This window comes from Microcaecilia unicolor, chromosome 11, assembly GCF_901765095.1.
Source record: "Microcaecilia unicolor chromosome 11, aMicUni1.1, whole genome shotgun sequence".
NCBI lineage: Eukaryota > Metazoa > Chordata > Amphibia > Gymnophiona > Siphonopidae > Microcaecilia > Microcaecilia unicolor.
In genome coordinates this window covers 168,496,850-168,521,106 of record NC_044041.1, presented here as the reverse complement: position 1 = coordinate 168,521,106, position 24,257 = coordinate 168,496,850, and the positions used below count along the sequence as shown (strand labels likewise).

Here is a 24,257-nt window from a genome sequence, read left to right as displayed (position 1 = left end):
CTAGCTAGGTGTGCCTCCATGAGAGGATTGAGATGCACTGCTCCAGGCAACTCCTCACCCTCCTTGTTCTCATGAGGACATGGATTTGCTGGAACTCTATGTTAGGTCACCAGGGACAGGCCTAGCCATTGTATCTATAGCCTGGAATTCCAATATCACATTATGGATAAAGGGTTGTGGTAGCCCTGTTAGTCCACTTTTAAATAAAGAGAAATAAAACAAAAAAAATGAAAAAGGTGAGATAAGATGATACCTTTTTTTATTGGATTAACTTATTATATTTTTGAACTATTTTTACAAAAACACTATCTTCTTCGGGTCAGAAATGAGTAAAAAATAACAAAAATCAGAATATGTAATTGGCACATAAAAGCATAATTTCAGTGACAGTCTGACAGGGAAAGGGGTGGAGGGGATGAGAAACAGGGAGAGATGGCTGGGCAATTAGAGGGTGACAAAACGGTATATTTTATGCTTTGTAATGTGATAGGATACTCAGATCCTTGTTGTCGTGTCTTGTGGATGTCAATAGTAACTTGGAATGAAAATGATGAAATATTTTACACCCAAGAGACAGGGCTTAAGGATTTGGGTTTCCTATCACACTATAAACCATAAAATTATACTGTTTCGTCACTCTCTTATCACCCATCCATCTTTCCCTGTTTCTCACCCACCCACTCCTACCTTTCCCTTTAAGGCTGTCACTGGAACGCTTTTGTGTTTCATTTATATATTTGGATATTTGTCGTCAAAAATTGTATTAAGTTAGTCCAATAAAAATGCATCATCTTATCTTCTTTTTCTATTTAGTTTTATTGCTAATTATTACAATATCACATTATGAACCATAAAATTCATCTGCTATGTTGCCTTCTGATCACTCATCCTTCTCTTCCTGTTTCTCACCCCAGCCCCTCTCCTATCTTTCTCCTTGAGGCATACGTTGAAATGCTTTTATATTTCACCTATATAGTCTGATATAGTCATCTTTTGCTCATACTGTCCTGTCCTAAGGAAGGAAGTTTTGTCCTCTAAAAGCTAGTCAAAAATTTACCCAGTGAGTCCAATAAGAAGATATCACCTTATTTTCCATTTTTGCTTTAAAGAGGACTAACACAGCATTGATATTATTTTATCTAAAAAAAAAACACACACACACACAAAAACCACAGGTTTGCAGTTGGGGGGAGGGGAAAGGAGGCCCAGCTTCACTCATCTCTGAGGACCAGTAATGGTCTAACACTAAGGCACAGGGATGCTGACCTTTCTCCAACAGCTGATGGTTCCCACTCACTGGAACTTCATTTCCTCCGGGTAAAAGGCTACTTTCCTGCCATTCTTTTTGTGTGCCTGTGAATCACAAAATAATAAATAGCATGTCAGGTCATCACTGGAAGGAAACGGTGGGCTGCCGAGGAAGGATGGAGGTTCAGGGCCTCTTCTCCACCGTCAAACAGGCCACCAACAAAAGAAATGCTCAGACTGGCTAGAGGATGGGGCTGGTCCTGGCTTTCTCCAAAATCCACTCTTATCTTGCACTTACCACCCAAAACAAACTTTCAGGAAAACACTTTACAGCTGAATAAAACCATTTACAGCATAAATAGTTTAGTTTACGGTTGTAGGATAAAGGTCACAGCAAAGTTCTGCAGGTCAAATGCTTTACAAACACTTTACTTTCCAGATTAATAACGTTACATATACAGAGACCTGCTTTATGTTCCAGCTCAAAACCTTTTGAGGCAAATTTCCCCAAAGAAAGACTAACTTTTAAGCAAATAGCTGCTATTTGTTTGGGGGGGGGGGGGGGTGATACATATATAAGTTGTAACCCCCTGATATTCAGCTGGCGGCGGTCAGTGTTTTTTTAAAATGCAGATCGTCGCTGGCTAAATTATCCTCTGATATTCAGTGCCGGATCATGTTCGGGCACCGGCACTGAATATCAGGGATAATTGTGGGTGGCCTGGCCATCCGGAGCTTATGCAGGTCTGGCCGATATTCAGCCGGGGCTGCACAAGAGTTATGCAGCCCCAGCTGAATATCAGGCCAGTCCCGCATAACCTTTTTTTAAAAAAATCAAAGCCCCCGAGCCCTGCCTTCCCACTCCGTGCAAATGTCCCCTCTTTCTCTCCTTCTCTTTCCCCAGCCTACATCAAGAAGATCCTCCCAAGACCCTCTGTCCCCCTATACATTAAGGGGGCTTACCTACATTCCTGGTAGTCCAGCAGGGTCGCTGGGGGCAGGAGCGCAACCCCCTCTCTCCTGCCCCTTGCAGCACCTCTGTAGAATGGCTGCTGTGACCTCCTGCAGCAGCTCGTGGTACATGAAGTACCCTGAGCTGCTGCGAGAGGTCGCGGCAGCCATTTTACAGAGGTGCCACAAGGGGCAGGAGTGAGGGGGCTGTGTTCCTGCCTCTAACGACCCTGCTAGCCTAGACCACCAGGAGTATAGTTAAGCCCGGAGGCTTACCTTCACGGTTGGGGGATGTTGGGGGGGTCTTGTGTGGGGGGTCTGCTTGACGCAGGCTGGGGGGGGAGGGAAGGAGGGAAAGAGGGGCCATTGCCATGAGGTGGGGGGGGGGGGGAGACAGGGCTTGGGGACAGCTTTTTTTTCTTTTAAGATGATACTCAGAGCCAGCTCCCGCCTAGCTAAGCTGTCCTAAATGAAGACGCTTAGCTATGCGGGTGCTGACACTGAATATTAACGGAACTCGCATAACATGGGGCTCTTCCCCAGTGCCACCCCGACCTGCCTACTGTTTGGACGGTCTCAGGGGATATTCAGCAACATTGTCCAGTTAAGTGCCGCTGAATATCCCTGGTTAGGCAACAGGAAGCTATTTAAGAGGGGCAGGAGAGACTCCTGCCCGCTTAAATCACTTTGAATATAGGCCTCTAAGTTTTTTTTTAGCAGGGACTGTCTTTTGGGCGCACGTGTACAGTGCTGCATTTGTCTAATAGAGCTATAGAAATGATAAACAATTGAGTACAGCAACTTCCAGGGCTGGCCCAACCACAGGCACATTAGGTGGTTGCTTAAGGCAGCAGCTTCTGGGAGAAAGCAAAGAACATTGCAGTCAAAGCAAAATGAATAGGTCCCGACAACCAAACAAACTCAAAGTACCATTAGTGCATACTTTTACCAGCAGGAAGAATGATCCATTTACCCCTGTAAGTTTATCTATGATGTCCAAATGTGAATTTTTACAGGATTTATCTGGGATGGATGGCGTTGAGATGATTATGATTGATGAGTTTAATTCTCGAGGTGGAGAAACTGGATCCACTACGTAGACTCCTGAGGCAGGCAATGCCGAAACACGGTGCCGTGTTCGAGTCCTATTTTATTTACTATTAAAATATATTTTTTCACTCCACGTCTCCTTGGTGCTTTGGAAGAGTCCTGTTGATCACGCTACCCCTTTGTTGCTGAGTTAATTATCAAAATCGGGGAGGGGGGAGGAGCTCTAGGGATCTAAAAGCTAATCTATGGGGCACAAAGCTGGAAGTTCACTTAGAGTGCCTCACATGCCCTGGCTCCCTCCAGGTCAAGTGGATGGCAGAGAAGCCAAGTTACCCAGTTCCAGGCTGGAGATTTTGGGATAGTCCTGGATTTCTGACAACCCTCTTTTGCTGCATTATGGGACCTACAGCATTGATTTCAATGGGGCAGGATCAGGCACTACAACTTCCACACTGCGTCAGAATGTAAGTTCAAAGTCAGGAGTGTCCCAAAATCTCCCGCCTGGAACTGGGTAACTTGGCATCTCTGGGATGGCAAAATCCACTGCACTTCAAATCAGCAGCTGAGGTTACTGTCCAGAGTAACATCATTGCTACAGACCTGCTTCTCTTCAAGAAACCTTGGCCAGAACAAATTGGGATCTTAACCTCAAAATGATTCTTGTACACTGTTTATCATTCCAATAACATATCCTCTTTCTAAAGAAGGAAAAAATAAAAGACTTTTTCCTGGCTGAGGGACAACCTCATTTCTCATCAAGAGTTAGTTATGACTGGTGGATTTAATAAAGCAAAAGCCAAAGCCTGTTAAAAACCAGAATACACCACTGAAAGCAACCCACACCAAGAGGTCATTAGAAAATAAGAATTGATTTGGCTTCCTATCACCTTTAAGCACGCTTTCACACTAAAAGACATCATTACATATAGATCTCACTCCTCAATTACTCAGAAAAATGGCCAGGTCAAAGGAGGACAGGGAAACAACTGCAGCCAACTTCTAGGTGACTTTTGAAGATACTTGCCCACCCAAAGACCATTTACATAAGTACATAAGTATTGCCATACTGGGATGGACCAAAGGTCCATCAAGCCCAGTATCCTGTTTCCAACAATGGCTAATACAGGTCACAAGTACCCGGCAAGATCCCAAATCAGTACAATACATTTTATGCTGCTTATTCTAGCAATAAGTGGATTTTCCCCAAATCTATTTTAATAATGGTCTATGGATTTTTCCTTTAGGAAGCTAGCCAAACCTTTTTTAAACCCCACTAAGCTAACTGCTTTTACCACATTCTTTGGCAATGAATTCCAGAGTTTAATTACACGTTGAGTGAAGAAATATTTTCTCTGATTTGTTTTAATTTTACTACTTTGTAGCTGCATTGCGTGCCCCCTAGTCCCAGTATTTTTGGAAAGAATAAACAAGCGATTCACGTTTACCCGTTCCACTCCACTCATTGTTTTATAGAACTCTATCATATCTCCCCTCAGTCGTCTTTTCTCCAAGCTGAAGAGCCCTAGCCGCTTTAGCCTTTACTCATAGGGAAGTCGTCCCATCCCCTTTATCATTTGCGTCGCTCAGGGCACTTTTCTAATAGGTGTAAAGAAAACATTTTGCTCCCCAATGCAGTAACTAAATAGTAAGCAAATAAGTTGTGCATGAAAATGTGCGCTAACACAGGACAGCACGCTGGAAGCACGCCCACACGGATCTGTGCTAGCGGCAGCTGTGTTTTGTGCACAAAAACATTTGTAGCAGCATTTGGAGATGCACGCACAGTAATCTGCACGCATGCTGCAATGCTATTCTGCACCTACATTTTAAATTAATTAATTGGGATTTATTAACAACCTTTGGGGTCCTTTTACTAAGGTGTGCTACTGGATTTAGTGCATGCTAATGATTATCACATGCTAAATAGCTAATTTTATACCTATGAGCTTCTTAGCATTTAGTGCACACTAACCAGCTTATTTTCGAAGGAGATCGCCGGCCATCTTCCGACGCAAATCGGGAGATGGCCAGTGATCTCCTGAACCCGGCCAAATCGGTATAATTGAAAGCCGATTTTGGCCGGTGCCAACTGCTTTCCGTCGCAGAGCCAGCCAAACTTCAAGGCAGGGTACAGAAGGCAGGATGTGGGCGGGACAGGAGCGGGATAGGGGCATGGTTACGAGATGGCTGGCTTCGCCCGATAATGGAAAAAAGATGGCCGGCTCTGACGAGCATTTCGCCGGCTTCACTTGGTCCATTTATTTTTAGGACCAAGTCTGAAAAAAGTGCCCCAATTGACCAGATGACCACCGGAGGGAATCGGGGATCACCTCCCCTTACTCCCCCAGTGGTCACCAACCGTCTCCCACCCCCAAAAAATTAAAATATAACATTTTTTTGCCAGTCTCTATGCCAGCCTCAAATGTCATACCCAGCTCCCTGACAGCAGTATGCAGGTCCCTGGAGCAGTATTTATTGGGTGCAGTGCACTTCAGGCAGGTGGACCCAGGCCCATCCCCCCCTACCTGTTACACTTGTGGTGGTATATGTTGAGCCCTCCAAACCCCCCCAAAACCTACTATACCCAATTGTAGGTGCCCCCCTTCACCCCTTAGGCCTATGGTAGTGGTGTAGAGTTGTGGGGAGTGGGATTTGGGGGGGATTTGGGGGGCTCAGCACCCAAGGAAAGGGAGGTATGCACCTGGGAGCAATTTTTGAAGTTCACTGCAGTGCCCCCTAGGGTGCCCGGTTGGTGTCCTGGCATGTCAGGGAGGCCAGTGCACTACAAATGCTGGCTCCTCCCATGACCACAAGGCTTGCATTTCGCCGGGCTTGAGATGGCTGGGCCTGGTTTCCATTATCGCCAAAAACTGAAGCCGGCCATCTCTAAACCCGGCGATCTCAACATTTGACCTAAATGTTGAGATTTAGCCTGCGCCAACTGTATTTTCGAAAGAAAAAATGGCCGGCCATCTTTTTCGATAAAACGGTTGGCTCTGCCCCTTTACAGTGCCAGCCATATAGATGGCCGGCGCCATTCGATTATGCCCCTCCACATCCATTAACGCACCTTAGTAAAAGGACCTCTTTATGAAGAGATTCACCCAAGGCAGTGTACAGCAGGTACAGTAAAACATAAAACATACAATTTTGTTAACAGCATAACAATACTATAATGATAAAATACAAACATAAATGCAATAAATGGGATAAACTTGGAAACGGCAAATTGAAACCTAGTAACTGGACTAATATGAAACAGTATCAGAAATATATGATTGATCTACAGTGCTGTTAAATGTAATAAACGTCAGTACAGTACAAACAATATCATAATAGCATGGAAGAACATTCAAATAACATAGATATAATATGATGTCAGCATAATACCAATGAAACACCTAATAGGCACCCATTAGAACATTCAAATAACAGAGATATTGATGGTGTCACTATCAGGAAGATTGTAGCTGTGCAAAATGAGCTGGAATGCTATTTCACACATAAACATCAATGTTATTCTGTGCAGAAATGTTATTGTATTGCGTTATCATGTCAGCAGTTCAGCACTTTACTGTTTGTTCCAGTACACCTCCCACTCAGCTCCCCATCCCCTGCTGGTTTTATTTTTTGATCCATACCCTTCAAAGCAGCCAGAAAAATGTTGCGGGCCTTATTATACTTGTAAAGAGAAGAAAGAGGCATGAAATCCTTGTTAATGCTGACTGCAGAAGGAGAAGCTAACCCTTTTTTTTTTGTTACATTTGTACCCTGTGCTTTCCCACTCATGGCAGGCTCAATGCGGCTTACATGGGGCAATGGAGGGTTAAGTAACTTGCCCACAGTCACAAGGAGCTGCCTGTGCCTGAAGTGGGAATTGAACTCAGTTCCTCAGAACCAAAGTCCACCACCCCAACCACTAGGCCACTCCTCCACTCTTTCCAGCTCCCTGGTGGTAAAACCCTGTGCTCAGCCTCTGAGACTGTGTCTTTTGTGCACTTCTTTGTATCTGGTTTGATACGTCTTTTATTACCATGAGATCACCACTATCACCGATCCTCTTCAACCTAATGATGACCCCACTAGCCAAGGCACTATCCAACCAAGGCCTTAACCCTTTCATCTATGCAGATGACATCACAATATACATTCCCTACAAACATAATCTGACAGAAATCACCAACAAAATCAAGGTCAGCTTGAATATCATGGACTCATGGGCCAACGCATTTCAACTAAAACTCAATAAAGAAAAAACACACTGTCTCATCCTCTCATCCCAATACAACGCATATAACCCCTCAAGTATCAACACCCCAGATTACATCCTCCCTATCTCTGACAGCCTAAAAATCCTCTGTGTCATATTGGACTGTAACCTAACACTAGAGAGCCAAGCGAAATCCACAACGAAGAAAATGTTCCACTCAATGTGGAAACTCAAACGACTGAAACCATTCTTCCCGAGGGAAACATTTCAGAACCTGGTAAAATCAATGGTACTAAGTCATGTCAACTATTGTAATGGAATTTATTTATATTTGGAAAAACGCAATTTGAAAGCGCTAAACCCCTCCGTGAAAAACTACACTGGCTTCAAAGAATGTATTGCCTTCAAAATCTGCACCCTAGTTCATAAAATAATCTTCAGTGAAGCCCCAAGCTACATGATAGACCTCATAGACCTACCAACCAGAAACACATCCAAATCATTACGAACTTACCTAAATATCCACTTCCCAAGCTGCAATGGACTTAAATACAAATCAAGTTACGCATCCAGCTTCTCCTACATAAGTACACAACTGTGGAACGCATTACCGAAAGCCGTGAGAACAACATACGGCCATCTAAACTTCCGGAAATCTCTAAAAACTTACTTGTTTCGAAAGGCATACCCTACCGAACCAACCTAGATGCTTAAACTATGCAACACATCAAAACCAAAGTACGTAATGGTCATACTCAACCCTTCCGCTTTATGATACCCTAATTGCAACTGTTCCACGAGAACCCATTTTACCACAACACCATATTGTATTTGTTCTCACCGGAGTCCGCGAAAGCCTCTCCGGTATTATGTAAGCCACGTTGAGACTGCAAATAGGTGGGAAAATGTGGGATATAAATGCAACAAATAAAATAAAAAATAAACGAGCTGTGCACTGATGTCAGCACGAGTCTTTGTGTACTTAACACATGCGCAAAATTTGTTTAATCACTGTGGGGGCTGATATTCAGAGGTGGCCGGGCTGCCTCCTGTGGTCGGTGCTAAGCCTGGATATTCAATGCTGGTCCATTTCCAATGATTGACATTGAATATCCAGTTTATTTTTGGCTGGTTTTAACTTAACCCACCAAGTCAATATTCAGCGGGGAAATAGGCCTGCGCTAATATTAAAACTAGAGCATGCCTATTTACGGTCTGAGCCCTTACTGACACCCACAGTGGTAAGGGCTCATGCGCTACCCATGCAGTAATCACGCAGCATGTGGGCGTGCTGTCGGCTACCACGGGGAACGCCCCCCCATGGTAGAAAATAGAAAATTATTTTCTACCATGGGATTTGGCACATGCCAAAATCAGAATTACCTCCGGGTGCAAGTTCTACCCTGGCAGAAGTCCTGTTTGGATGCACACTATCTGCCCGCTAGCCCTCTCGCGCCTTTGTAAAAGGACCCCTTAGCCAGCAATGCGCTGAATATTATTTTATGGCTCCTGGCTGGTTAAATAGGGTTGAAGTGCCTACGCGCGGATATTCAGCGCCTAACCAGCTATGATGAGTGGTCAAAACAGGCCGCTGCTACTTAAGCTAAAGCTACCACTAAAAAGCTAGCACTGAATATCGACGTAGACGGTTAAGCTTTCAGTGGCCAAAATAAACACAGATATTAAATGCCAGTCGCCAGATACAGCCCGGTGTTGACTATCCAGGTTTAATGCCACCGGCGAACAGTATATGCGCTGCCTGTCACCGGCTGAATATCAGGTCCTGTGGACTTAGCGCATGCAGATGGCAAAGCTAATGTAGAATGCTTTAACGTGTTCCACTTTAAACCATTTTTGCTGTTCAACTATTTAGATCAAGGGGAATCAATACACCTATTTGTCTGAAATGTAACGTAACCGATAACACTTTCTATCATGCATTTTGGGGATGTACAATTATAAGGCACTTCTGGAGATGAGTGGAGGCTTTTTATCCCTTATGATGGCTGGTTGATTCAGAGGGACACCTTCCTAGTTGGTCTTGGACTGTCCTGGTTCATTTAGGGGATTGAAAGCGGATGGAATATTACTACGTCGCAAACTATGTCTGCTAGCAAAGAAATGTATCTTGCAGTCATGGACTTCGCCAGAATCTCCTGAGTTTTGGCACTGGCGCAATCAAGTACTTCAATTACTGACTTGGGAAGCACAGGAGGCCAAAGGTTCCTGTAAACGAAAAGCTCGATTTCTCAAGATTTGGGGACCCTTTCTAGACAAACTCACACAATGTGGCAGAAGCCTTATTCTAAATAAGTTATGAATGACCGAAGCTGTAATGAATATCTTTATATTGGAGCTCACACAGTGTATTCCAAGGGGGGGTGGGGTGGGGTAGGGTGGAGGAGGTGGGAGGGAGGGTAGAGTTGAAGGTGGGGGGGAGGCCGAGAGGGCTTGCACCTTGGTAGGGGGTAAAAAGGATAAAAACTTGAGGACGGTTTGTAAAATTTGTATGTTACTGGTTCCAGACTATTTCTGTCTTTTGTGAATTTATTGAGACATATATTAACTCTGTAATGTCTTCAATAAACCATTTTTGCTGTCCTAGGCGCACATTAGCCTCTAACGCAGCTTAGTAAGAGGGCCTCTAAATTTGTAAAATATTGCTTAGTATCCTACCTGCTCTTATTTTAATTTTATTTGTACCCTGTGCTTTCCCACTCATGGCAGGCTCAATGCGGCTTACATGGGGCAATGGAGGGTTAAGTGACTTGCCCAGAGTCACAAGGAGCTGCCTGTGCCTGAAGTGGGAATTGAACTCAGTTCCCCAGGACCAAAGTCCACCAACCTAACCACTAGGCCACTCCTCCTCTGTTGCTACTATTTGAGATTCTACATGGAATGTTGCTATTCCACTAGCAACATTCCATGTAGAAGTCAGCCCTTGCAGATCACCAATGTGGCCGCGCAGGCTTCTGCTTCTGTGAGTCTGACGTCCTGCACATACGTGCAGGACGTCAAGACTCACAGAAACAGAAGCCTGCGCAGCCTCCTACATGGAATGTTGCTAGTGGAATAGCAACATTCCATGTAGAATCTCAAATAGTAGCAACAGAACCTCAAATAGCAACATTCCATGGAGAATCTCCAATAGCATCTATTTTATTTTTGTTACATTTGTACCCTGCGCTTTCCCACTCATGGCAGGCTCAATGCGGCTTACATGGGGCAATGGAGGGTTAAGTGACTTGCCCAGAGTCACAAGGAGCTGCCTGTGCCTGAAGTGGGAATTGAACTCAGTTCCCCAGGACCAAAGTCCACCACCCTAACCACTAGGCCACTCCTATGTGCATGAATGCAATATTCACACATGTAATTGTTAGGTATTCTATAATCTTAGCATAAGGTGCTCATATTTAGGTGCTAAGATTATGAAGGGGGGGGGGGGGTTAGCGTCCAATCCAGGCCCTCTCCCCAGACAGTGAGTGTTTCTGCGCATCATGAGCTGAGGCCTGTGATGCAACTGTCCAGGATCACTGTTCTTCATTCTTTGCATCACTCTCCCTCTGTTCCCAAGCCTCCCTTCATTCCACAGTCATGTCACATCACACGGCGGGGGGGGGGGGGGGGGGGGGGGGGGGGGGGGGGGCAGGGACAGGTCTGCTCCAAAGCGTGACTGGCTAAATTAAGAAAACTTTCTAAATCATTTGAAGAACCCAATACTGGACAGCCAAGAGATCTGGAGAAGCAAAATGCACAGCTGCTCCTCTCACTCTTTCAGCCAAAGATTTGCTGGGCACAGGAGCAGGACCAGGGCTATTTTGGGGATGATGCTTTCTCTTCAGTTAAAAACACATTCCAACCACGGAGTTAGTAAGGTAAATAGGAGGCTCCTCTGTAGCCAGCTACAGACTGGACCCACCACCCTGTCCATCCTCTAAATCCCTTGGTTTAACCAACTTAGAGACTGCCTGACTTTAAGTAGGCAACAAAGCAGTTTACAGCACAAAATACATAAAAGCATGAAAAAACAATGCAACACTACAATAAAAGAGGTAAAAAAATTAGAGATCATAAGTTAATTTAAATAACCAGGACTTGTGGGGTAGAAATAAGAAAGAGCACCAAACTTTAAGCTCAGAGATGATGTGCACCAAGGACTAGATTCTATATACGGCATGGAAAAAACCTGCGCTTAGCGCTATTCTATAGCCCGCACCTAACGTTAGGCACGGTTCATAGAATACACATCGGACCCAGACCTGCGACTAAATTTAGGCGTGACCATTTACGCCAAGTAAAACCTGGTATAAATGCCCGCACCTAACTTAGGCGCAGATTGGGCATATTCTATAATAATGTAAATGTATGGAGTTTCTAGGATTTCCCACGACCCTCCCTCCTAATGCCCCTCCTATGGCTATGCTCCCTTTTGAGATCGACAAATTAGAATTTATTATTATTATTATTTATTGCATTTGTATCCCATAGTTTTCTACCTCTTTGCAGACTCAATGTGGCTTACAGAGTACTTGTTGTTACATAAAGAATAGCATAATCGAGAGTTAACAATTAGATATAAGAAGCAAAACAGTATTGATAATAGGTACAAGTGCCATAAGGTAATGTGGTCGAGATTTAAACAAGCAGATATAAGCAAAACATTGCTGATAATGGTAAGCGTTGATAATGGGTAGGCAGAGATGTCAGAGATGTCATGGAATATAACGAGATCGAAGTTCAAATAACCAGATATAGACAAATACATTCCTGATAGTAAGTAGGTTGTGATGTATTACATTGGTAGTAGCTGATCTTATTGGTATGCCTTGTTGAATAGGTGGGTCTTCAGGGATTTGCAGAAGTTGGTTAGTTCATAAGTAGTTTTTAAGATGCGTTTACCACTTTACAGAATAAGCTTAGCAAGTTGCAAGTTGCAAGCGTACGTTCTAGTTAGTGCCGATAATTGCTTGTTATTGGTAGGAATGCCACTGGTTGTGTGCGCAATTTGGCTGCACTGTTAAATTCACACACGCAACTTTAGTCTCCGTATATAGAATCTGGGGGTCAGTGCAAATTCTCTAACAAAACTGCCATTACAGAATACAAGTGTTGACACAAGCACTTACGCCATGTCCAAGGCTGGTATAAGAGCTTGCGTGCAACTCCTTGTAGTCTATAACACGCACGCCTAACTCCTAGGCATGCTCCTGACCTGCCCATGCCTCTTCCACATCCACACTCCCTTAGAAGTCGTGTGTGATGGAGTCGGTGCACGTAACTTCTAGAACAGCAACTAAGGGCACTTGCCAATTATTGGTGCCAATTAGCGGCAATTAACGCCGATTTAGGTCAATAATTGGCTGTTAACTCCAATTAAACATTATGCAGCCGATATTCAGGCTGCGGGAGTTAGACAGGCTAACTTCTGCGGTGGATGCTAAGCTCGGATATTCAATACCAGGTCGTTTCTGGTGACCGGCATTGAATATCCAGTTTATTTTTGGCCGGTTTAAAGTTATCCAGCTAAGCTGGTATTCAAACGTAGCTGGCTATCTTTAAACCAGTCAAATATATACCACGTTTGCACACGGCCAAATATTGCCACGAAACCCACTATAACCAGCTATCTGCTTGCTGCTAATTGAAAATATTCAGCGGTGGATAACCGGTTATCTCCTGCTGAATATTGGTGGATAGCCAGTTAAGCGCTATTTAACCAGTCAACAGACATCCTGACCGGTTAAATAACGCTGAATATCGGGGGGGGGGGGGAGGGGTATTAAATTAAGTTGCATGCACAACTGCCCTTATTTTATACCTGCATGTGCAAACTTGCACGCTAGGCAAATTTAGTTTAACATTCTCTGCATTACCCATAAGACCCTCCGTTCCACTTCTCCTGCTTATCTTGCATCGATTGTGATTCCTTATACGCCTGCTCTTTCTTTTTGCTCACTTGACTCTCACCATCTTTTTCTTCCTTCCCGTAAACAGGCTCACTAAGAATCCACATGGCATGCAGCGTTTTTCTTTCTAGATCCGAAACTTTGGAACAACCTCCCTCCTCCTCTGAGGTCTGAGTTTTCTTTTCCACGTTTCAAGTCGCTTCTTAAAATTTACTTTTTCACTCTTGCCTTTGGCTTCGCACCTCAGGCATTTTAGTAGTGGGTAACCTGGCTGGAGGCAGACACCAGACTTGGGGCCCAGTTTACTAAGGTGCGCTAGCGTTTTTAGCGCGTGCTAAAAATTAGCACACACTAACCATGTAGACGCCCATAGGCTTAGTAAACAGGGCCCTTGGAGACTTGGTTGCTTTATGGTGTGCTTGTTGCTCTTGGTTGATTGGTCCTTTCCTGTTTTACTCTGGCATTCCTTTCCTATTTTGTGCATTGTTTTTTATTTGAAAGGCCCTGTGAGCTTCGTTTAGAAATGGCAAAGTCTGAAAATAAGCATAATTTGGAAGCACAAGTGTATAGAATCCAAGGGACCATGTTTACGAAATAAGAGTCAATTACCCCACATTTTAATCTCCAGTGGAAGCTTATTCCAGACAGCAGGCCCAATACATGGAAAGGTCCACTGCTTGGCTGTTACCAATCTACCACCATCTGGGATTCTGAGTAAATGTTGCTGCTATGAGAGCAAAATTCTACTGGGGAAAGTAATGGTGAACTGTAACCAAAAGGTAAGCAGACACTTTACCATGCAAAATTCTATCGATCAAAGTTTGTTTGTTTGTTTGGTTGTTTATAATTTGGAACGTTCTATACCATACAAATCTGACGAGCAGGGCTAGGCAGTTTACAAGCTAAAATGACATAAAAGAAATTAACTCCATATTGCAGACAGGAAAGGCACGCATCCAAGACCATACAAGTGTAAAATATCAATGAAAACAAACAAAGGTACAGAGGCCAATGTGAGACACACCCAGGATCCAGAAAGTTAAGTAGGGTAAGCATATTGAAAGAGCCATATTTTAATTTGTGCTTTAAAATGTTAAACAAGGGACCAATGCAGAAAGGGAAAGGGAAAGGGATTTGATATATTACCACCCTTCTGTGGCTACAATCACAGTGGATTACATATATTATATACAGGTACTTATTTTGTACCTGGGGCAATGGAAGGTTAAGTGACTTGCCCAGAATCACAAAGAGCTGCAGTAGGAAATGAACCCAGTTCCCCTGGCTCTCAGGCCACTGCATTAACCATTAGGCTACTCCAAACCTGGCTGAATGTGAAATATTGATTAATTAAAAGGTGCGCTGCAGATGTTTGCACATGTTGAAGCCTTTGTAACAGAACATGGTAAAAAATTAACCATGGCAGAACGGAGCCCCTTGTCAGTCTTACCTTGTTTACTGTGACTATACCAGGGCCATGGTCAAGTCCTGCTGTGTCCCACTCCCTCCAGGAGGGGGCAGAATGCAGCAGTGCTGGAGCATGGGCCTGTGTGGAAGGCCCTGTCCCATACTGACTTGCTCCAGGCTCAGAAGGAGGTAGTATAGTGGTGGTGGTCAGGGCTGGCTTAGCCTATGGACCAGGTATGCCTCTGGTACAGGGCGCTGGTGCTAAAGGGTGCCATGACATTACCAGCCCATAGGTTAAGCTTGGCTTATTTATTTCTGGTGTCTGTGAGCACTGCAGGCAGCAAACGATCCACGCCATGCTCCTGACTCCCAGCATGGGAACCAGGAGGTGCTGGCAACTTCGGTGCTTTCCTCCTCCCTCCTCTGTCCACTGATAACATCCCCTACGCCAATTCCTCCCCAGGCCCCCCCTCTCGTGGCAGCTGGCCTCGGATAGGTACACAAAGTACCTTGGAATTGCCTCCTGCCCCCTGGCGGAAAACATGCTAGTTACAGCAAGGCATGATAGGACTGGACGCCCATCATCCAATCCCAGCGTGCCTTGCAGGGAGGAGCAGGATGCTGAAACATTTAAACTGCTTCAGCATCTACCGCGTTCTTTCTGGGGGGCCTACCACTACCTCTGCTGCCTGATACCTCCTACTACTGCCCCACCACCACCACCTGAAGCTTTGACCTGAGGAAGAGTCTCTTCCAAAGAAAACAGCATTTCTAGCTTTTAAGCACTGAAGGTAAAGGGCCCAGTCTAGCTCTGATGAGAGAGGGAGGGAGGGAGGGTGGTGGGTGGAATTGTGGAAGTTACTGTTTGGGGGTGGGGGTGAGGATCTGGTGGGGTGAGAGAAAAACTTGGAAGCTTACTAACTGCTGGAGAGAGGGAGGGTGGAATTGTAAAAATTTCTGTTGTGGGGGAGGGAGGTGAGAGAGCAATCAGGAATCTTGCTGATTGCTGAGGTGGGGTGGGGTAAGGGAGGCATTGTGAAAAGTGCTGTGGGGAGGGGGGCAAGGAAGGAATTGGGAATCTGGCTGACTGCTGAGGCAAGGGTGGAATTGGGAAAATTTCTGTGGTAGGGTTGAGAATTTGTAAATTAATGAAGGTTCCTAGAGCGAGCTGGGCTGGTGGGGGGGAGGGTGGTTGAAAAGAAAGAACATTCTAGGGCACTGAGGCGACAGGAGAAAAGCTGGGAAAATAAAGGAGAAAAAATTAGAAGAGGGGCTGGGGCTTTAAAGCAGACTGATCCCTAGTGGTGTGTTTGAGTGCACTGCTAGGTTCAGGTACCACCCTGTTGTGTATCACTCCTGCCTTTAGAGGCAGTTGGGGGATTGGGAGTGTAGGAATAAGAAGAAATCCTGGACCTAGCTAGGGGGAGAAAGGGAGGGAGAAGGATAGCTGCTGGTTTGTGGGTGTGAAGAGGGAGGAGCACTGTTGTACCTGGTTTGGTGGGGAAAGAAGGAGGGGAGCTGCTGGACCTGATTGGGAGGGAGGGGAGGGAAAAGGAGTGCAGCTGGACATTTGGGGGAGGGGGAACGGAGAAGGAGAGATGCTGGAGCAGGCGGAAGGGAGTGAGAGCTGTTGGTTTGTGGGTGTGGAGGAGGGAAGAGGAGAGATGCTGGACATGGATGGGAGGAGAGAAGGCGAGATGCTGGACCTGGGGGGAAGGGGAAGGGGAGGGCAAGATGCACTACCACTATCCTCTCCAAACTATCACCAACAGCATAAGTCTCTTCACAAGATCCCCATCACAATCTGCATCACTATCCCCACCAATATGTTCACAAGCTCCCATACCATATTCTGCATTAGCATTATCCCTCTAATCCTCAAAGTATTGTCAACAACAACACTACTACTTTCACAAACTCCCTTACCAGCATCTACACCACCACCTTCTGCATAAGCTCTCCTACTAACATCTACAACCATCATCACCACCACCATCTGCTTAAGCTCCCCTATCAACATCTACATCACCATCACCGCAGCCTTCTGCATAAGCTCACCTACTAAGGCTGCACCAAATTTACCCCCAATATCTCAAACTATTACCGACACAAGTTCCCCTACCGCCATCTGGACTACCATCACCTCCACAATCATCACAAATCTTTTTTTTTTTGTATACTTTATTTGTATACTTTATTTATAATGTCAGAACAGAACACACCCATGCATAAGATAACAATGTCACTGAATAGCAAGGTCAAAACTCATCACTCAGAGGAAAGCTAAGCAAGGCCTCCAAACCAGTTAGAGGATTGAACACGTAGAATAAAGAAGATACACTCATCAAAAAGGCATCGCTCTAACTGGAGCTACGAAAACAATAATAAAGTATGATCCTGTCCAACATCAATTTTTAGTTAAAGCCCTGTCAAACCAGACACACCATCCACAACACATCCGGACACTCAAGTAGTCATGTCCCCTGCCCCTCCCCCCCCCCCCCCCCCCCCCCCATTGTAAGGCCTCATGTACCTAGCTCAATAGAAGGGAAACTATTCAGATACTTCTGCCAGAGAGCTCAGAGCAGTATATTGGCGAAGCTCAAGCTTGCAATGTTTGCAATAGGCAGAAATTTCAAATTTGGCTATATCCCGCATATGTTTCTCCCACATACATCTACATTCATCTACAGGAGGATCCTCTGCAGATGCCCAGTATTGTAATATTATTTTTTATTGGGATTTATTAACCGCCTTTATGAAGAGATTCACCCAAGGCGGGTGTATAGCAGGTACAGTTTAACATAAAACTTACAATTTTATTAACAGCATAACAATAGTAAAATAACCAAGAAATAAACATAAATACAATAAATGAAGTAAACCTGAAAACTGTAAATTGAAACCTAATAATAGAACTACCGTGAAACAGCATCAAAAATATACATATTTAACAGCACTGAAATTCAAATACCAGAGATATAATGTTGGCATAATACTAACGATGCACCTCATAAGCATGCATTAGAACAGGGTAGTCCAACTTTGGTCCTCAAGGGCCACAATCCAGTCAGGTTTTCAGGATTTCCCCAATGAATATGCATAAGATCTATTTGCATGTACTGCCTCTATTGTATGCAAATAGATTTCATGCATATTCATTGGGGAAATCCTGAAAACCAGACCTGGCGAGGGCCGAGGTTGGACACCCCTGCACTAGAACATTCAGCTAACATAGATATGATGCTAATGATTTTCTACAATACAGCTTACCATAAGCTTAAATCTTGGAGAAAATGCATTTGTAAATAGTATGTTTTTTGTGCCTGCTTAAATTTCTTAAGGGAGTTCTCCAGTCTAATATTGATGTGCAGTCTATTCCAAAGCTTCATGACCAAGAGTAAAGAGATATAAGTACAGGAGGGAAATATTTTGGGCAAATAATCCCCCCATGGCCCTTAATAGTAATGCCTCATAGCCCCAATCAGTCTGGCTGGGCATCATCGGATCCAAAACCGCCAAGGCCTTTTACCAGGGCATTCTGGAAAGGAATGAAGAAGAGTCCCCAGGCCCACCTTGCACTGCAGACAGTGCCCATCATCGCCCCTCAAAACCATACCAACCCAAAATCCAGAACAAGTATACACAGGAAATGCTATAAAATGCTTTCTCCATATCAAGGCCCATTATAACTGATTTACCCCCGTGGCCTTTGTGTTCATGAACGGCAACCCAGGCCTTAATCTGATTCATAGAGGCATAGCGCTCTGGGACAAACCCGACCTGATCAGCATGAATAAGTTGAGGGAGATAGCTATTCAACCTCCTTGCCATAATAGCTGCAAGCAATTTAGCATCTTGATCCAGAAGGGAAATGGGCCGATATGAACCCACTTGCGAAGGATCTTTACCTGGTTTAGTGAGCAGGACAATATGGGCTAAGTTAGGCCTATGATCCATCATTGGACTCCCCAAATCATTGAACATACGGCAAAGTGGTGCCACTACCAAGTCTCCCAGAAGTTTATAGTATTCTGGGCAAAACCATTGGGTCTGGGAGCTTTCGCCAGTTTCATAGTAACATAGTAACATAGTAGATGACGGCAGAAAAAGACCTGCATGGTCCATCCAGTCTGCCCAAGACAAACTCATATGTGTATACCTTACCTTGAATTTGTACCTGTCCTTTTCAGGGCACAGACCATATAAGTCTGCCCAGCAGAATTTCCCGCTTCCCAACCACCAGTCCCGCCTCCCATCACCGGCTCTGGTACAGACCGTATAAATCTGCCCTCCCCTATCCTCGCATCCCAACCACCACCCCCTCTTCCCTCCAACTGCTCCGCCACCCAATTTCAGCTAAGCTTCTGAGGATCCATTCCTTCTGCACAGGATTCCTCTATGCATGTCCCACGCATGTTTGAACTCCGTTACCGTTTTCATCTCCACCACCTCCCGCGGGAGGGCATTCCAAGCGTCCACCACCCTCTCCGTGAAGAAATACTTCCTGACATCTTTCCTGAGTCTGCCCCCCTTCAATCTCATTTCATGTCCTCTCGTTCTACCGCCTTCCCATCTCCGGAAAAGATTCGTTTGCGGATTAATACCTTTCAAATATTTGAACGTCTGTATCATATTACCCCTGTTCCTCCTTTCCTCCAGGGTGTACATGTTCAGGTCAGCAAGCCTCTCTTCATACGTCTTGGAACGTAAATCCCATACCATCCTCGTAGCTTTTCTTTGCACCGCTTCCATTTTTTTAACATCCTTCGCAAGATACGGCCTCCAAAACTGAACACAATACTCCAGGTGGGGCCTCACCAACGTCTTATACAGGGGCATTAAAACCTCCTTTCTTCTGCTGGTCACTCCTCTCTCTATACAGCCTAGCAATCTTCTAGCTACTGCCACCGCCTTGTCGCACTGTTTCGTCGCCTTCAGGTCCTCAGATACTATCACCCCAAGATCCCTCTCCCCGTCCGTGCCTATCAGACTCTCCCCGCCTAACACATACATCTCCCTTGGATTTCTACTCCCTAAGTGCATCACTTTGCATTTCTTCGCATTGAATTTTAATTGCCAAACGTTAGACCATTCTTCTAGCTTCTTCAGATCTTTTTTCATGTTTTCCACACCCTCCGGGGTGTCCACTCTGTTGGAAATCTTGGTGTCATCCGCAAAAAGGCAAACTTTACCTTGTAACCCTTCGGCAATGTCACTCACAAATATATTGAACAGAATCGGCCCCAGCACCGATCCCTGAGGCACTCCACTACTCACCTTTCCTTCCTCCGAGCGAACTCCATTCACCACCACCCTCTGGCGTCTGTCCGTCAACCAGTTCCTAATCCAGTTCACCACTTCGGGTCCTATCTTCAGGCCGTCTAGTTTATTTAAGAGCCTCCTGTGGGGAACCGTGTCGAAAGCCTTGCTGAAATCTAAGTAGATGACGTCCATAGCACGTCCTTGATTTAATTCTCCCGTCACCCAGTCAAAGAATTCAATGAGATTCGTTTGGCACGATTTCCCTTTGGTGAAACCATGTTGTCTCGGATCTTGCAACTTATTGGCTTCCAGGAAATTCACTATCCTTTCCTTCAGCATGGCTTCCATTACTTTTCCAATAACCGAAGTGAGGCTTACCGGCCTGTAGTTTCCAGCTTCTTCCCTATCCCCACTTTTGTGAAGAGGGACCACCTCCACCGTTCTCCAATCCCTCGGAACATCTCCCGTCTCCAAGGATTTATTAAACAAGTCTTTAAGAGGACCCGCCAGAACCTCTCTGAGCTCCCCTCAGTATTCTGGGGTGTATCCCGTCCGGCCCCATGGCTTTGTCCACCTTTAGCTTTCCAAGTTGTTGATACACACTCTCTTCCGTGAACGGCATTCTATCCACCTCATTTTCAGGTGTACTTTTGCCAGTCCCTCTCGGTCCTTCCCCAGGGTTTTCTTCAGTGAAAACAGAACAAAAGTATCTATTTTATGCTCAACCTGATTTCAGCCTTACTAAGAGGAGCATTCAAGGCAAGCAGTTGATCTGGAGAAAGGTTGGGCAGAGGGAGATTATGAAAAAAATGATCCCAGGCTTCTTCAGTAAAATATTTCCTGGTATACAGAGTCTTATAAAACTGGAGAAACTGGTCCTTTATCTGGGCTGAATCAGTGTAGCATCTCCCCTGAGTATCCTTGATGCACAAAATCACCTGCTTCTTCCCATAGGGGTGCACAACATTGGCTAGAAGCTTATTTGCCTTCCCGCCCCAGCAATGAAGATTATAGTGATAGTAATAGTAATTATAGTGATAGACAATCTTGAGTGGCCCATTCACTCAGGAGAACATCAAATTGTTTCCTAATTGCAGTAAGCTGTTGTTTGGTCATGTCATCTAAGCGGGACATGTGTGTGTGGTGCAAGGAGCCGAGTTCTTCTGACAAGCGAAGGATCTCAGCTTCCCTATGTTTCCGCTTGTTCTTGGTATAAGCAATGATATGGCCCCTCATGACCGCCAATATGTAATGGAACTTAACATCAGAGGTTTCATTAGTAAGCTGAAAATCTACCCAATGCTCTCGCAGATAGGTATAGAACCCAGGGTCTATAGCTAATGCCAACACTACCAGGGAAGGACCAAGATCTGGAGAGCAGTGATCTAGACACCAGAAAATAATCAAGCCTAGCATGTACAGTATGTGGATCTGAATAAAAAGTATAGTCATGCTCCAGGGGGTAGAGGATACACCATATGTCCATGACCCCCAAATGTTTCTGAGTGAAAGGTAAACCCTTGCAATCATAATTTTTAGGTCTTGTCATAGGGGGATTACAATCCAGTAGTGGATATGCACTAACATTGATGTCCTGCCCCCCCCACCAAGATGAGTTGGTATTCCAAGTAGGTCAACACCAAGGCCACTAGAGCAGAGTAGAATTTATGATTGTAGACATTTTTTGTGCATAAATATTGCAGAATAACAATGTATGACCCCAGAGCTCTCATGCCAATAAAACATATTTACCCTCCTTGTCCTGACACAGTTTATGAAGGTGGACGGGCAACTGTTAGTGGATCAGAATTGTGATACATCTCTGCCGCCCATTATAAGTTGAGAAGCCAAGCTCACCCAGCTATCCCATTTTCAACTTTTCATGCTCGGGTGTTGTGAGATGAGTTTCCTAGAGATAGGCTATATCGGCTCCCGCCTTCTGGAACCAGGTAAAGATTTCTATCCAGAAATGCTAAATAGTAGTAGTAGTAGTAGTAGTAATGGGCAAGTTGATACCAGCAACATTCAAAGTGACCAGCTTCAAATTAAACATTAGATATATAATCAGATAATGAAGAAAAATAATTGAACAAATATAAATTTCCCAGCAGGCCCCCCAGCAAAACCCACCGGGTACAAAACAAGACACCAAAGGGCACTGATGAGTTCCACACAAACACACAAATGAAAACCAAAAAGTGGAAAAAGCCAACCAAAATGTCCAGGATGGCCAAAGTTTATTCTTCCAAAAAATGCTGATAAAACAACCCAACACGGGCTGTGTTTCCACAAACACAGTCTTCATCAGGGGAATCTTTCAAATCAGCAAACAGTATGTAATCATATTGGAAATGCCAATATAGCAGTCCTTTTGTTATCTTTTGTGATATATTCTTCTTTTTTCAATTTTTACAGCATATTTTTACGTTTGTGATATGAACTCAGATGTGGACTGTGAAGAGTTTTATATTCTGTTTGTAATAAGCAACAACGAGGATCATCAAGATGAAATCCACTTAATAGCTGATGAATTTAGCAGTATTTTAGTTCAGGTCCAGCACATGGAATGCTACAAACAAAATGGTCTGTGCTTTCCTATTCAGAGCCCAACACCCCTCCTGTTGTGCAGTGATTATGTAAATTCTGGTCATCCTGGACATTTTGGTTGTTTTTTTCCACTTTTTTTGGTTTTGACCACCGGGTACAAAAGCCATATATTGGTGTTGTACAATCAGGGTAAGCACAAAACACTTCTGCGCGAAACCCTGCCTGGCAACCCTTCCCAAGAAGGGAAAACAAAAAAGGAGGAGAAACCTCACGCAAACATGAGCAACAAGACAAAAAAGTGAGGCAGACTCAGAGAGGATGTAGAAATGTCAGCGTTTTAATGGTAAAAAGTTGTAAAGTGACCTGACAAGTCCATGTTTTGGCACAAAGGCCTACCTCAGGGGTCAAACAAATCTGCCAATCTTGAAAAGGCTTGTCTTACAGAAGGTTTTAAAATCTTGACTGTTAAAACCGCTGTAACTTCATAAAGAAAGAGCCGCTCTGCAATGCAACTACGTTTAGCCGGGAAACCGGTGATGTAATAAATGGAAAAAAAAAACCCCTTCCCAACAGCCAGAGAACTAAACTTATCCTTCCAACAGTCCCACACACATCCACACACTCTCAGGCACTTCCCCCACCCCCACCTTCTGCTCCCAGAACTCCCCCTTCCCCATGTGATTCCTTATCACCCTCTAACCAACCCTCCAGCCTGTAACCAACTCAATAGTAAAGATCAACAGCAAATGCAAAAACTCCTATGAAGTCCCCTGCCTATCTTGAGGGGGGGGGGGGGTATAAGGGAACAAACAGGCCTCCTCCCGGGTAACCCAAAATGAGCAACACGGAGTCCCCCCCGCAGATTGCTGGCTAGGAGCTCCCTATCTCCAGCTCAGTAAAAACTATCTAAGTAACATGGCAATCAAAACATGGTGATTCATTGTAAAGCCCTACCCAACCACAGGCCAAGGCAATTCCACTGCTGCAGGAGAGGGCCCCTGTGCAGTAATGTTAGTCAGGGCGTGCATCAGTTCTTCTCCAGTAGGTGCTCCCGCCTGCGGCTCCTGGATGTTGAGGCTTTCCAGAAACTTGGTAGCAGCTGCTTTATCAGGGAGGTGTAAGATTTTGCCTCCATGTCACACTTTCAATTTAACGAGAAGCGCATTCCCCTGTGGTACAGTGTTGAGCGCACAGGCGCCGTTTCTTTTCTCTGGAGGGCTATCCATGACATGTAATCATTGAAAAGCAAAATTTTAATATTATTGTTTTCCAAACACTTTAACTTGCAGCAAGCCCTCAGCATGGCTTCCTTTTCAGCCCAATTGAGATAGCGAGCGATGGCTGTATGGGGCTGAGTGTCGGTGTCTCCGAGCACCCCTATTCTGTGGGCTATCTCTCAGCAAAATTTGGCGGGGGTACAATCCAGACCCAAATGAGTGGGAAGCCATGGGCTAAAGATGGTGTACAAGTCCATATCAGAGACTGCTTCGGGGAGGCCTACAACTCACAGGTTGTTCTCCTGCTCCTTCATTCAATCTCACAACTTGGCATTCTCCTTTTGCAGGAATCCCAGCTGGCTAGCCATGTACATAGCCTCTTCTTCCTGTTCTGATGCCCATTGCGCCACTTCTATGATCCTGTGGGAGTGTTGAATTTTTCATTTATTTCGTCCA

General features: G+C 44.8%; 1 protein-coding gene across 1 annotated transcript in view; it reads right to left on the bottom strand.

The window, feature by feature from the left end:
- Positions 1-24,257, bottom strand: part of PRX (periaxin) — a 130,747-nt gene that overhangs the window by 53,933 nt on the left and 52,557 nt on the right. Inside the window, exon 2 of the mRNA XM_030220092.1 lies at positions 1,267-1,353. The gene's annotated coding sequence lies outside the window, so the exon portion shown is untranslated. The remainder of the gene's footprint in view (positions 1-1,266; positions 1,354-24,257) is intronic.